A 15,630-nucleotide genomic window follows, 5' to 3' on the forward strand; every position below is an offset into this window, starting at 1 on the left:
TCTTTATTTTCAAATCATCTGGAATCATGAGTCATCAAGTGTGAAATTTGAAACTAAACGATCTGTTCTGTTCTCTAGAAAATGGATTTGTTTGACCGGTTTTTGCTTTAGGAACAGCCAGTGCTGGAGGCCGCGATCACCATGGATTGAAATAGTGTCTTTAGCAAGCACACCTTTCCATTTCTCCTTATCCTCTTTGACTTTTTTTCTTCTCCTAGGGGATTTGAATTAAAAATAAACCAGTATGAATGTGAATTTAGCACAAAGCTATATTTTCAGCCAAAATAATAATATTTGCTTGAGACAGGTTACATTTTTATACCTTCACACTATTTTTTACAAAATTATATTTTTACATTTTAGAGTTTCTATTGAATAAAGTATCCTAGAATAATAGTAATGCAACAAAATAATAAAATTTCTCTCTCATACACAAATCTATATTTCTGTCATGACAACTCTTGCATGATATTATATTCGCAGTGTTAATGTGTTTGGTCTTGGTGGAATACATCTGCTATGCTGCACCATCAGAGCAAGTAGCTGCTGCACATATAATACATGTGAAATAACCCCCATGCATAACGTACATGAAATCACCCCTTAGTAAATCTATACAGGTGGAGTTGGGGAAGGCGGAGGGTTTATGAAGCGCGCTGCATCTGCTATAGCAAGCACTAGCCAAGTATTTGAATGTTGAGCAGAAAGCTTATTGGCTGCTGATGTAAAAAGAATCCAGTCAGCTGTGCCATGTGATTGGTGATGTGATTATATCAGATTGAATCAGCCTGCGCCATTTAGAGTTTCACAAGAGAACTTTGTATATTTTCTTTCTGTATTCATTTCTTGGTCATTGTTTATTTTTTTGATGTTGATTGGATATCTGTAAGTTTTTAAGCTTGTTGCTGGTTACACATTCCTGTTAACTTTGAGTGGTTAGATCAGATGTGAGAGAAAAATAGTTATTTTGAAAAGTGTTTGAGCGTTTTATGCTTTGAAAATCTGTTTGTATTTAATAGGGATATTAAAACAGGTTAGATTATATATACTATGTCAGCATATATACAGTACAGACCAAAAGTTTGGACACACCTTCTCATTCAAAGAGTTTTCTTTATTTTCATGACTATGAAAATTGTAGTGTCACACTGAAGGCATCAAAACTACAGTATGAATTAACACATGTGAAATTATATATAGAATTATATACATAAAAAAAGTGTGAAACAACTGAAAATATGTCATTACTGCTTTGCACACTCTTGGCATTCTCTTGATGAGCTTCAAGAGGTAGTCACCTGAAATGGTCTTCCGACAGTCTTGAAGGAGTTCCCCGAGAGATGCTTAGCACTTGTTGGCCCTTTTGCCTTCTGTCTGCGGTCCAGCTCACCCCTAAACCATCTGGATTGGGTTCAGGTCCGGTGACTGTGGAGGCCAGGTCATCTGACGCAGCACCCCATCACTCTCCTTCTTGGTCAAATAGCCCTTGATGCCTTCAGTGTGACTCTACAATTTTCATAGTCATGAAAATAAAGAAAACTCTTTGAATGAGAAGGCCACAATTATTGGCCTTTATTCAATACTTTTTGAAACATCCATTTGCCAGTTTAACAGGTCTAAATTTCCTTCTATAATGCCTGATGAATTTTTTATCAGTTTGTATTTGATAGAATCAAAGATGCCACGTGTCTAAACAAGATGTCCAGGAGCTCCAGCATAAATATAGGCCCACAACATAAAAAATACAACAGTATATTTCATTGTACACATGGGGTACTTTTTATCTCTGTGTTCACCAAACCCATCTTGAGTATTTCTGCTGCTTAAAAGCTCGTTTTTTAGTTTCATCTCACCACAGAAGCCAGTCCCAAGTTCCAATCATGTCTGATAACTGAATATCCTGGAGTTTGTTTTTGGATGAGCTAGGATAGTTTTTCTTGAAACCCTCCCAAACAACATGTCTTGATGTAGGTGCTGTTTGACAATTTTTTTTTGGTAAGATTTCTGAACCCGAGACTCCATTATTTTCTGCAATTCTCCAGTTTTGATCCTTGGAGAGTCTTTAGCCACTCATACTGAACTCCTCACCATGCATTAGGATGATATAGGCACCCATCCTCTTCCAGGCAGTTTCATAACATTTTAGGTTGATTGGAAATTCTTAATTATTGCCCTGATGGGGGAAATGGGAATTTTCACTGCTGTAGCTCTTTTCTTAAAACCACTTCACTAAATTTGTGAAGCTCAATTATCTTTTGCTGCACATCAGAAATACATTCTTTGGTTTTTCTCATTGTGATCGATGATTAAGCGAATTTGGGCTTTGTTTACCCTCCTCTTTATATTTCTTTGAAAAAGGTAGCTATGGCTGGATAATGTCATGTTTATAATCACGCTGGAGTGCTCAAAATTGTAAATATGAATGGGAATATACTTCAGAGATATTTTACTCATAAAAATTTCTAAGGGTGCAAATAATTGTTTCCAACGAGTATTTGAGAAAAACCTTTATTCCATAATGATACCCCCCCCATTTTAAATTCTTATTATCCAATGAAAGGATACTTTTTTGTGAATTTTTTAAATAAAAGATCAAAAGGATTAACAATTCAGACGAATTTTCACAGCCGCCTTTGATCATATTTACCAAGGGGTCCGATATTTTTGGCCGCGACTGCGTGTGTGTGTGTGTCTATATATATATATATATATAATCAAATCAAACCTGCTTTGCTCTACTGTTTGAGCTACGGGAATGCAAAATAGTACAATTATGTTTATATAATTTTTTACATTGGTACAAAGATGGGCAGGTGTTATGTAAGGTATAACATACAGTCAGTCTCTCATTGTCACATAATAAACCTCTTCAGTGTGATATAACCCCTCCTTGCTTTGTGCCTGGGTTTATTATTGTAGTGATAATGACCCGCATAATGTACATTAGCTCTCATATATCTCTGCCAGCCACTTTAAAAGTATTTAAAGATTGTGTTCAAAAATTATATGAGATTTATATGATACCATTGTTTCATATGTCATTGTTTCCTTTGCTTTGGCTGAATATGTATTTTCAGCGCTGTTATTTCATTACTGAGGCCTTTAAAATAGGCCCTGATCAAGTCTAAACATGGTTTAACAATAGAAAAATGAGGTTTGCTGATCGTGAGATGCCACTGTTGTAACCTTGAGGCAAATCTCAAACTTTGCATTTATTTTCAACTAAACTGCTCAAAAGAAGTTTCTTTGCATCGAGGGCTGATGAACTTTAAAGGCCACTGTAAAGCTGAGCGTATCTCGCCCTGCACTTGCCTTGCTTTGAACTCACTTCACCTCAGCTCGGCTTTTTGTGAAATCATTCCCAATATTAACATCATCTCAACCCCTCCGTATGCATGTAAAGAGCAGGTCACATATTTGGTGGACTAATTGAAATTCATAAACCGCAACATTCACACTACAAATGCCAGGGGAATGAGTAAGGGCTGTTTTATAGTTGTTTATTTGTCAGGATTAAACAATTCACACACGCATTTTGTAAAGTGAGTTTATTAGTGTGGGTTGAGAGGATAAATGCTGAACCAGCATACATAAATACATCTTGGCAGGCTTTGTGAGCCTTGTATGTGTGGGTGTGTGTGTGTGTGTACCTAGCCTGCCTTGGCTCTCTCCACAACAGCAAATGAACAAACATGCAATGTTGTGTGAACCTGTCGCTGTGTGCTAAAGGGCAGAGTGAGGTACGATGCATTAGATAGATGTTTAGATACTCTGAAAAGTGTTCCGTGCACAATAGGAGAGCTGGGGCTTAACATTCACAGTGTTTAGTATACAACTGTCACGGCCTGCATTGATCCGTGCAAGCATGAAAGCACACTGCAAATGATAGTACAACTGAAAACTAGTCATGCATGCCTTCTAAAACTTGTAGTTGTACCCTTGACATGTGTTTCACCTTATAACTGTGCTGTTTTTCTGATAACACGATACAGGGAAAAGTGGAAAAAGTGATCTTTCCATGTCTCCTACACTTCACACCACTGAAATCTGATTGGACATTTACACAGACTCCGGTGGAATGAAGGATAGAATTCACAGAGCAGATAAAACCACATTTCAGCTTCCGCAGCTCTTCTGTACCTGTTTGAAATATAACACAACATAAGCACACTGTCAGTAAATAAATCACCGGGATTACAGATTACTTTAAAAAACCCTGATATTATTGTGTTGTGCAGGTTCAAAATGTTCCATCGCGAAGGCTGTTGTTGCCTTCAGAGAGTGTGAGAGAATGCACTCTGTGACTTGGCCTCTCCCTTCAGCGAGCCCAAACCTGTCTCTCCCTCTGTGCCTGTAGGTCATACAGGTACTAGGCCTGTTTGCTTTGCCAACCACAAAAAACAGTTCTTTTTGACTCCCAACACAGTGTAACTCAACCCTAAACCCCCACCCCCTGCGAACATGCATGTTTATTTGAAAAGGGGTTTTCCAAACACTTCAATACTGATCTGCACACATTTGGCCTATTGCATGCATACAAATAAAAATTAAATTTGGCATTTATGTACATACATATTTTAAACCTAAAGTACTTTAAGTTAATCTTTTTAACATCATTGCCGGCGTCAAGCAGAATGTAGAAACACTTGAAAACACAAATTCAACACAATATCTTCAAAGTTAATACTCATTTTATTTTCTTAAGATGACTGCTAATGTTACCCACCTTGATTTTGACAACACTCACCTTGCTCATGGAGTTAGATCCAACTTGGTGCTAAACTAACAAAAAGTCAGAAACTGTTTTCTGTTAAACCTTGCAAGAACAAAAAGGCCTAAACCTTCAGTACGAAGGTCTTGAACGTTTTTAGTTGGTCCCAACCGTGATGAGTCCCGTCGTGATGAGCAGCGTTGTGATCCTCTTTCTCAAGTCTGTCTTTATTTGCCTACCTGCTTCAGGTAGAGCTGCTACACCAACAGGCACCGACCAATGGGAATTCGCCTTTTTTTGTAAACCGCACCCCTTCGAATCATAAATCTGAACCACACCTAATGCCACTAACTCAAGTAAATAAAATGTGAATTTTTAGTATAATTATTTAAGTTTGATGTTTTGGTTTACGTACCGCACACTACTTGCTTATTTATCTCAAATGATAATTTGCGCTCAATTTGTCTGCTAAAGCATAGCTAGCATGCTGAACCTTAGCGTTCAGTTATAATTCTGTTAGCATTTTGGGTTTAGGTTTTTAATTGTTGTCTTTTAGTGTTTATTAGCACATTTCAGCATATGTGTTAATTTATTTCTGCTCTAAAATGCTTTAGTTATGTTTCAATATTCCCATGTTTTCAACAGTACCATTACCTGTGCTGACATGACAAACAGCCACAGACTTTGGTCTTTATAGCTGTAACTTCCTTCACATTGTATTACAAAATCGTGTTTAAAATGGCATGTTTTTTTACTCTGTGTGATGAGCTCAAGTCTGAACAGGAGCAGGAATGCCCCACCCCTCCTGTTGATTTCTATAGGGATTCGAAACAAGACAATGGCCATGTGGATTGGAAGCAGCGGGGGTTTGACTGATTACAGATATGATGGAATTCCTGAGGAGTAATTCTCACAATCACCTGGGAATACGATTTCATGTGGCACATTTTGCGAGCCGTGTTTGTTTCGTAGGATTTTGTCTCGCTAGCCTGCAAAATTTGCAAGATGATACAAACACTGATGTGGTAAAAAATGATATAGGGCAGCTTCTGGAAATTGTGTAGTCAATAAAAGGTTTATTTAGACACATGCCTATAATAGGTAAACTTTGCAATCGTCTGCAAAAGAGGATGTTGCAATCAAAGTTTGTTCCAATCCACTCTGTATGACAACTTTTGAGGTATTGAAAAAGGTCAGTTTCCTGTTTTCTTTAAAGCTAGAGGCAAGCTCAGCATTGACCACTTCCAGAAAGAAAAGAACAACTCATCTGACTTCATTAGTAGTTTTAGGGCAATCTTTGTTGATTAGGAATCTGTATGAGGAGTTTGCAGAGGTGTCTGAGCATGCAGTGATGATAACCCATCCTTTCTCTCTCTGTCTCTTCCCGACCCCAGGAACTCTACACCAGAGGGGGAGGTTTGAAACCCTGGCAGATAAAATCTCTTTTGCAGGCGTGTCACAATCAGCACTGTCTCTGTGAGTGTCTCCAAGCACTTATGAGCTTAATTACTTATGAGTAATACTTATTACTTGTCCTTTTATTCAGCAAGGATTCATTAGGTTTATCAAAAGGAACAGCAAAGGCATTGAAAATGTTACAAGAGATTTTTATTTCAAATAAATGCTGTTCTTTTGGACTTTCTATTCACTAAAGAATCCTAAAAAAAAAAAAACCATCTATATTAAAATGTAAAACCATAAAATATTAAGCAGGATAACTGTTTTCAACATTGATAATTATTAGAAATTATTTTTGCGCGCCAAATTTCTGAAAACTCATGTTAACGCTGAAAACTGGAATAATTGTACTAGAATAGTTTTTACATTTGAAAATGTATTGGAAACATATTGGAAAGATATTTTAAATTGTAATGATATTTCACAGTATTCCACAAATAAAAGAACCCTTGGTGAGCATAAGCCCATGTAACGAGCTTAAATATTGTCTATACAGTGAAGACAACAATGAAATTCTATTTGGTGTTGATTTATAATGAAAAACATTTATCAAATTGGATTATTGAAAATGTTCCTGTTTTGTATTAGACTTTTGTTCCCCATTGTTTGCTCTATAGGCCAATCCAGCATTCTTAAACTTACAAATGCAAGCACCTGGTCAGAACCCAAAGAGAAAAAGAGAGAAAGAAACACAAAAAAACAGTTGTTTAACTGACCCAAGTCAAACTTTGGCAGAAAACAAACGCTGTGTCAGTGGAGGTAACAGGCAAACATCCTCTCTGCTGTTTGAGGGTAAAGTCTTTGTCCCCAAGTGTTTGTCCAAACAATCAGCTGCATAAATCACTCACTCTGTCCCCATTTTAAATCTAATTTCTACATTAGAATGAAAACAACCTTAGTGGTTTGAATTTAAAAACTATTATAAAATGAGTTTTTTTTAATATTTTAAATATATATTTTTAAATAAGTTAAGAAAGTATTTTATTTAGTAAAAATATTAATATTTAATAAAAGTAATAAATATTTTATTATTTTTAAACATTAACATTTGTCATCTACTGTGGTTTAACTACAATGATTTCTACAGCTGACTGGACAAATATTAATTTTAAACATCAAATTATAATATAAATATAAAAAAATGTAAATGTAAAATCTAATAATACTTGCTAATTACACTAATGTTGTTTTTATTTTCATTTTGGCAATAGGTGCATGAAGGTTTCTGTAATTGATTTTAATTTTGAATTAAATCAGAGAACATCCATGTGCATTCAGAGACATTTTAATTAGGGCCGGTACTTTAACGTATTAATTGAGATTAATTAATTACACAAAAAAACGCGTTAATTAAGATTAATTAGTTACAGAAAAAAAATTCCCGCATTTTTTATAACGTATTTTTGCACCGCGGAACGTTTCTCACTGGATGAGTTTCGGCGGATCGATTATACTGGAGCACCAACTAGCGTTCGCATATCACGCAGCACACATCGAGCCTCAAGTATCACCTCAATGCAAAACATATAGCAGCTAGCGTGGACTTTACACTTTATGTTGAACTATGTATTATTTTGTTGGTGCAACTGGCAGTTTATGTTGAACTCTTTATTGTTTTGGCCAAAGTTATTGAGAGTTGGACTTAGTATGTTATGGCCTCTGAAGCAACAGAGAGATGTTTTCTAATAGTCAGGGTTTCCAATGTTCTTAATGTAATTGACAGTATTGTGTTATACTTAAAAAACACTTTACAGAAGGTTCCAGCACCTATAAGCTTCCTGAATTTCCGAAATGTACTATTTCTAAATTGTTTCTAAATATGCTATTGCTACACTTCATGGCAAAAATTGCACTGGTCTGCTCGACTTGGTTGAACAAAAATAAACAATATTTTGTTGCTTAAGCTTATGTATTCAGTCATTATTCAATGGCATACTATAAATCCATGTGAAAAAAAAATTACTTAGCACTGTTCTCAGATCAAATATTTATATGCGATTAAAATGCGATTAATTTCGATTAATTAATTACAAAGCCTCTAATTAATTAGATGAATTTTTTTTAATCGAGTCCCGGCCCTAATTTTAATGATGAGATGAAACAGCAGTAGACTCACTGGGGCACTGGGGAAGAGATGACCTACTGGTCAACAAACCAAGCATGTGTAATATACCTGGCTGTATTACTTTGATACTTCAGGACAGGGCAGAGTTGTGCTTCCCTGACCCCCATCACACAGACACACACACACATTCACGATGGTGCTGGATTACAGTAGCCTATTCCCTGTAGGCGGCAAATCTGTCTCAACGCGCCCAGGAATGTATTCAGTCTTTCTTTCGTTCCCTGTATGTGTGTGTGCAACTAGATCGCTCCATCTCCCCCAGAATCTACCTTTTCTCATTTCTCTCTCCCATGAGAGCAAGAATACTGATCGGTTTAAAGACTCGAATGCATCCTGTTTCCCCCACATCTGACTCATGCATGCAGGAATGCAGCTGTTTTGTGGTTCTCTGCTCTGCTCCTGATTGCACACTATGACATGAAAGCCATGATTAGAAAGTATCCTTTGACACATAAAACAAGTCCATTCGCATCACCTTCTCGCTGCTATTAGACACATTAACCTGTAATTCTTGACAAAGACGCTTTGAATTAAATGGAACAACTTTGTATAACATAAGAAAGGTGGGGGTTTCCCTATAAGCGATGTATGCTGTATACTGCTTTCTCTCAGTTTATCTCTCTCCATTGCTGATGGCTTCTCAGTGCCCTTGTCTGTTCTGACTTGCCCAAGCTGGAATGCGGCAGCCGTCTAATGTACTTTTATGTCCAAGCAAATTGACAATGAAGAGTAGCATTATTTTACAGCATAAATACATTCCCGGTTTGTATGCAAATTTGAGGTGTTGCCGTTGGAATACTAAATAGGCTGTAATGCTGACGGTGAATGTGATTTGTCCGAGAGGAGGTGTGTGTATGTGTATGTATTGCGTGTGTGTAGATGATTGAGATTTGTTTGCATAAGACAATCACTCAGACACGTTCCAAGAAGCCTCTTAGTTACAGTGAGTTGTGTTTTCAAACATTACAGGGTTTCACAGCATGGTGAGTCTTAGTTTTGTTAGCTTGGTTTAATTGTTAATATATTGCATATTGCGAAAAAAAAAAAAAAAAAGCTAAACATGTCACATATCTTTTTTTTTTTTTTTTTTTTTTTTTTTTATTGTGTTCAAAGTTCTATTGCGCAATACCAGTAAGACTTACAGTGACATTCTGATTTCCTTTAAAAAAAAAAAAAAACATGCATATACTCCAAATGGTTCAAGAACAGCATGCAATTTACTTTGGTTATGCCTTTTTAGGCATTTTAGGGATTAATAACTCAAAATTCCTCCTATTATTTCTTGCTTTTCTTTTCCATATGATTTTCCATATCCCCTAAATGAAATTGATGGTAATTAGATGTGAATAAAAGGGAAGGAAATGTGGGGAAAGCTTTAAGATTCCAGTAAAATAATTCGATAAATAATTGGATGTTGTTGATTAAATTGGCTGAAAAAAAATCACAAATGTCCATTGTTCTTCACACTGCAAGAGCAGAATTAAAAAAAAAGTGCTTTCACATCCATTAAAGCAATGTTAGTTTGCAGCGTAACTCATTACATATAATTTACAGAGCTGTGTGAGGAAAACAAAATGCATGTGGTCACAATCTAACCTCCAAATTTATTTTCAGTGATCTGATCACAGTGCGTCTTTCAATGTAGTCAAGCGCTATCCGATCCCCAAATCCACAGGTGTAAATGGGTCTTTACTTTCTACACTGATACATGAGCTGAAATACACCCTTTCTTGCTTTCTTTTATGGATGGACGCATTGAATGCATATATATTTTCCATCCCGTCCGTTTTGTGCGAATGCCTTGAGCATCTCATGTGCACGGTTCCTTCATCAGACATGAGAAACCTGTGCTTTTCCACCCCTCTTCCTGACACGCTGTAATTAAAAGCTGGGTAATAACAGTGGAGGGCTGGCATCCCAGCGGGCCATCATCAAAATGCTCTTTTCTCTCAGCCTCACTTTTGGCCCAATCAACACATTAGTATCAACTCACTGACTCCCGGCTCACTTTGGGCGCTTCAGACCATCAGCAAACTCCTAAAGTCTGCTTGTTTAGCCTGTTGCAGTCTGTCTTGAACAGAAACTGACAAATTGCCCCCCCCCCAGACCCTCCAAAATACACAAGGTGTTGTTGAGAAGGTAAGCTAGTTGGGTTTGCTTTGCTTAGAGACATTTTGCATGATTATCTGCTTGTAAGAGGCAACCATATTTCTGGCAGTACGTTTAAGGGTTCACGACCAGGCGTCCCCATGCAAGGCAGAACGACTTGCCAAAAGCACTCCACCCACTTTTAGAGCTGCCTTCCATGAGCTTGTGCATGCCTGTTCCATCAGCTAAATTCCTAATGTTCCGTAAAACTCACTATGGTTACTTAAACCTTGCCAAGGAAAGAACAGCTGGAGGGCCTGATTAGAACAGAGTGCATCCCTCTGTGGACGAGACAGTGCACGCTTCACACAGGTTACACATTGAAGCGATGTCCTCAGAAATGCTGCTCAACTTAGAGCCACAGGAATGTGTGGACCTTGTTTAATTCAACTTAAACATGCTTTTGCACTGCTAGAAGCTAAAGCATATAAGTTAAGAGGAAGAGTTTTGATCAGAGACAATTGTGTGGGAGCTGGACGGCCAGAACCGATCCATGTGGTAACAAAGCCCAGTGCCTTGTGGGATAGAACTATAATTTTTAGCTCTCTAATAATTTATGACAAGTGTGCAAATATAATAGCATGGTTGATCTCGCTCTCGACTGATAACTGGGATTATTTTTAATGCAAACAACAAGAAAACCTTTAATGAAGAAAACCAAAGAGCATCTGTTCTAAAAAAAACATGGCTTTAAGATCAAACACACACTCTGAATATTAAATTCATGGTGTTCGAATCCTGTTCTACAGCAGCCTGATTTCATCCAGAATTACCCTTGCTATAAGTTATACTCAGCTTTATATGCAGAGAAAACTATACGTCTAAGCATAGTAGCTCTAACTCAACAGTTTGTTATTATTATGTTTTAAACAGCCATTACAATTGATTTCAGCTTTAAATTGCTTCACTTGCTTCAGTTTCAACTGCGTCGAGTTGAAAGAGACTAAAGATTTAATCAGATTTAATAAGAACAAAAACTTAGCAGGTATGATTTAATTTCATATTTTAGTTCTTAGAACTGTTGTCAATCATTTTAATCTGTTGTTTCTTTTGTAGTGATGGACAGAAAGGGAATTCAAGTTTGGTTGGAGTTCTACCTTTTTTTTTTTTTTTTTTTTTTTGTGCCCAACTCCTGTCAGTGCCTCATAACACTCTGTCAGATCTTTCATTTCCATGGTACAGTATCTGCAGAAATAATGGCACACTGATTAGGCTGCCAAGCAGGTCTAAATTAAACAGAACCCTGTGAGCAGTGTGCAAAAAGGTCAATGGAAACTAATTTGAACTGGCAAACTGTTGAGACAGACAAAACATTGAGAGTCGGTATCTCTGACTTTATTTGTTAATGTTAAGTGACTACACATTGTGGAAACATGCCTTTTCTCTGATCGCCACTATCTTAAAGGGATAGTACACTCCAAAATTTAAATTCTTCCTAACCTGCCTAATTTCTTTTCTTATGTTGAACACAAATACATTTCGAAGAATGTTGATAACCAAACAGTTGATAGTAGCCATTGACATTCATAGTACAGAAAAAAATACTATGGAAGTCAATGGCTGTCATGAGCTGCTTTTCAAATTCTTCACATTATTTATCTTTTTGGTCTTTAACATAATAAAGAAAAAAAAAGGTTCATTTTCTATTGTCAGAACTGTAAAGATGCATATCAAAATTTATATACACACTCAAAATTCACTGATAAGCCAAACAAGTTTTTGTTGGTCAACAGCAAATTAATGTGACTTCTGCATGGGGAAGTTTATCGCCCTTAAGCGAAACTCCTAATTGCACAGGTTTCTATTGGAATGACTGGATTTTAATTAATATTTGACAGACGTGTTGCAAATCGTACCACCCACCAGAACATGGTGTGGTGTTAGATGGTGTTAAGATGGTGAAAAGTTTTGTGAGACTACTTATCCAGCCCATTATTTTTACCCACGATTCTAAAGAAGAACTGAAAATGTATGTGTCAGTCACACAGCTGAGATTTTATGGAGCCTGAGTGTGATAAAACACCTCACTGTATGAATGTTAAAGACCACCAGACAACAACAACAAAAAGAATTCACACTTATCCATGGCCATAATGTGTGAACACTGTGGACAGCCAAGATGATCCTAAAATAAAACGAGTGCTAATATAAAAGGGGGAAAAAAGAAAGGTGTGAAAAAAGATCTAGAGAAATATAATTTCCAGTGAAGGCCAACTAAAGGAAACATCTATAGTTACTTAAATGCTAAGGGAACAGTTTCAAAAGAAGCACTTGTGACCACATAGGGGACCAAGACTCGGGTAATATTCATGGATAATTTCTGAAATATTCCTTGTCCAGGTAAACTCCCTTTTAGAATGGCTAACTCTTGCTATTATTACTGGTTCCAGGATGCAACTGGAGTGAGCTCTGGATTATATAGTGTGCTTTAACAGGAACCTCAGTGGACAGTGACTTCTGTGATATCTGTGTTATGGGATTATCTGTCTAATCCCATCAGAGCTTCAACCAAGTTTACTTGAACAGTAATTTAAGAAGAGATGAGCCCAGATCAGCCCTCAAAGTCTATTTTTCTCTTTTCATGCCCCCCCCCATCTTATTCCCATTTTCTTCCACATCACTCAAGATTGAAAGAACCATTTACCCTCCAAGCATAGAGTATGCTATACAAGTTCACTTTGATAGGTTGCTTTTAAAGATCAGAAAAATACATGTTACATGTTTCATGTATCTGAGAGGATCATTTAAATTGTATGCTAGTACATTTACATTTACCAGCCCACAGCTGGGATATGGGACTCAAGCTGTGTGTCACAGAAGAGTCAATGAACAAAAGACGTATTATCATACGGTTTAAATGAATGCTTGTTTGAATTGTTATATGGATGCTTGATTTGTTTTTAGCTTGCTTGAACCATACTTTCAGCAGCTGGTGGTTGGGACTTTATATATGAGTTTTTATCTAGTTGCAAAAATTTCCTTTGAAATTCCTTTGAGTTGATAAAAGTTTGGGATATATATATATATATATATATATATATATATATATGTATATATGTATATATATATATATATATATATATATATATATATATATATATATATATATATATATATATATATATATATATATATATAGTGCAATATTATTACAACACACGTAGAATAACCATTTTCTGTTTTAATACATTTAGAAAATATATTTTTTTATCATTACTCCAGTTTTCACTCTCTTGATTTAGTGTTCTAATATGGTGATTTTCTGTTTAAGTACCATTTCTTATTATGATCAATGTTGAAAACAGTTGTGCTGCTTAATATTTTAATGGAAAACATTTTAGGAGCTTCAGTTTTCCAGTTTGCTCGGCTTCAGTTTGCACAGCTCAAAAATGTCAATCCCCAACCATGTTGTCTATGATTGGATTATAATTATTATTTTCTTTTTTAAATGCATTGTTAGTATCCTTCAATATATTTTTATACCAATATTTTCAGCAATATAATTTAAATAAAAATCATTTAATTATTATCATCATGATGTGCATTTTTCATCTAGTCTCCATTATCGTTAACAAACAAACAAATAAATTAATTAATAAACAAATAAAGTGTCTCTTATAGTCTCATATTTTATATAATAGTGGATTTGGAAGAGGAATGACATGATTTAGCATCGCAGAGTACACTGAAGAATAAAACTCTGAAGGTCAGTCATTCTAAATTGATGGTTTTTAATCTTTTGCCGTCTATTTTTGAATTGTTGCTTATCTGCATGAAACATTAGCTGCAGAGTGAGGCTGTGAAAACATGATCCTCCAGCTCCCAGCTTTACATATTTATTTCATGCCAAAGGCTGGATAAAGCTGGTGGGAAAAGTAAATTATGAATCTACCTCTTTTTTTCTTTTCTTTTTTTTTCTGTGGTGGCAAACTCCACGCTTTATCTGGGAAGAGAGTAACAAAGCCAGGAGACGTACGGTCTCACATTTTAGATTTATCACCATGGAAAAGAGATATATATAGAGAGGTGCATATTTTCCATTTCAGAAGTAGATAAGAAGAGCTGTTTGATGTGATTGAAAACTGACAGCCATGTCTTGTCTAAAACGACCTGCTCTTCTGAAGGACTGGCATTTGAACATAGCATATGCTCTGATCTGTAGCACTTCATTCAGACCTGTAACCCTCTTGTGATGCATTACATGAGTTACATAGATGTTTATATCCACTATCTGCGTCCATCATGTATGATTTCATTTGATGGGTTCAGGAATATTCATACATTTATTTTCTATGGGCACAAATCGGTGATGGCAGCATTGACAGGGTTATCATTTTCCTTCTGCTTCAATAGCCGTCAGCAGTTCTAAAAAGATTCCCCTGATAAATAACTTTTGAGGGGTGGAAACATTCTGGCAATGAGAGAATGACTGTGACAGGCCCATTGCTGATGGTGATTTAAATGGCTAATGCAATCTGCCGCTTAAATGGAGGCCTGTCACTGGTCAGACAGTTCAGATGTGTCTATGACAAGAAATGACTGGGATATTACAAAAGCCTGTGAACTAGAACCAGCAGCCGCCATTTAGTGAGGCAGGGAGCCAGGCGACACAAGCCATCCGAATAGCCCTTGGCGCACCATAATTGATGCAAAAAGGGGGCTTTTAGCAGGAATAAATATTTGCAGAGTAAATATCTTTGACTGATGTTGCCTGTGGTTCTTTACAGCGTTCGGATTGGAGCCGGTACAGTTTGATTTGATTTGAGTTTCCAGTAACCAAACAAGCTTTGAAAGTTTGCCAACTGAAAGTGTAATACCTGTCAGATTTTATGTTTTGATGAGATACATTAGCTAAATTTAAACCTCTTTGATAAACACAAAAAGTCAAGAAAGTCAAAAAAGTTCTAAGTAGCATATGTTTTTTTAACGAAATATATAATCCCAATTGTGCCTGTTTGAACAGAGTTCAAAGTAGTGAATTGTCATTGCTGTGAGAACAAGTACTTGTGACTTTGCAAATTAAAAAGAAAAAAAAGAAAAAGTGGTCTGTGCTATAGGGATACATGAAATAGTGGTAAAATATTGGTTTTCAACTGATATCAACTTTTTAATTTAGTATTAACAGCCAATATTGTATACATTATTGTGCATGCTAATTTCTCTTACCTGTATACAGTTGTGCAGGATT

The sequence above is a fragment of the Carassius auratus genome, chromosome 48 (genome assembly GCF_003368295.1).
Source record: "Carassius auratus strain Wakin chromosome 48, ASM336829v1, whole genome shotgun sequence".
Taxonomy (NCBI): domain Eukaryota; kingdom Metazoa; phylum Chordata; class Actinopteri; order Cypriniformes; family Cyprinidae; genus Carassius; species Carassius auratus.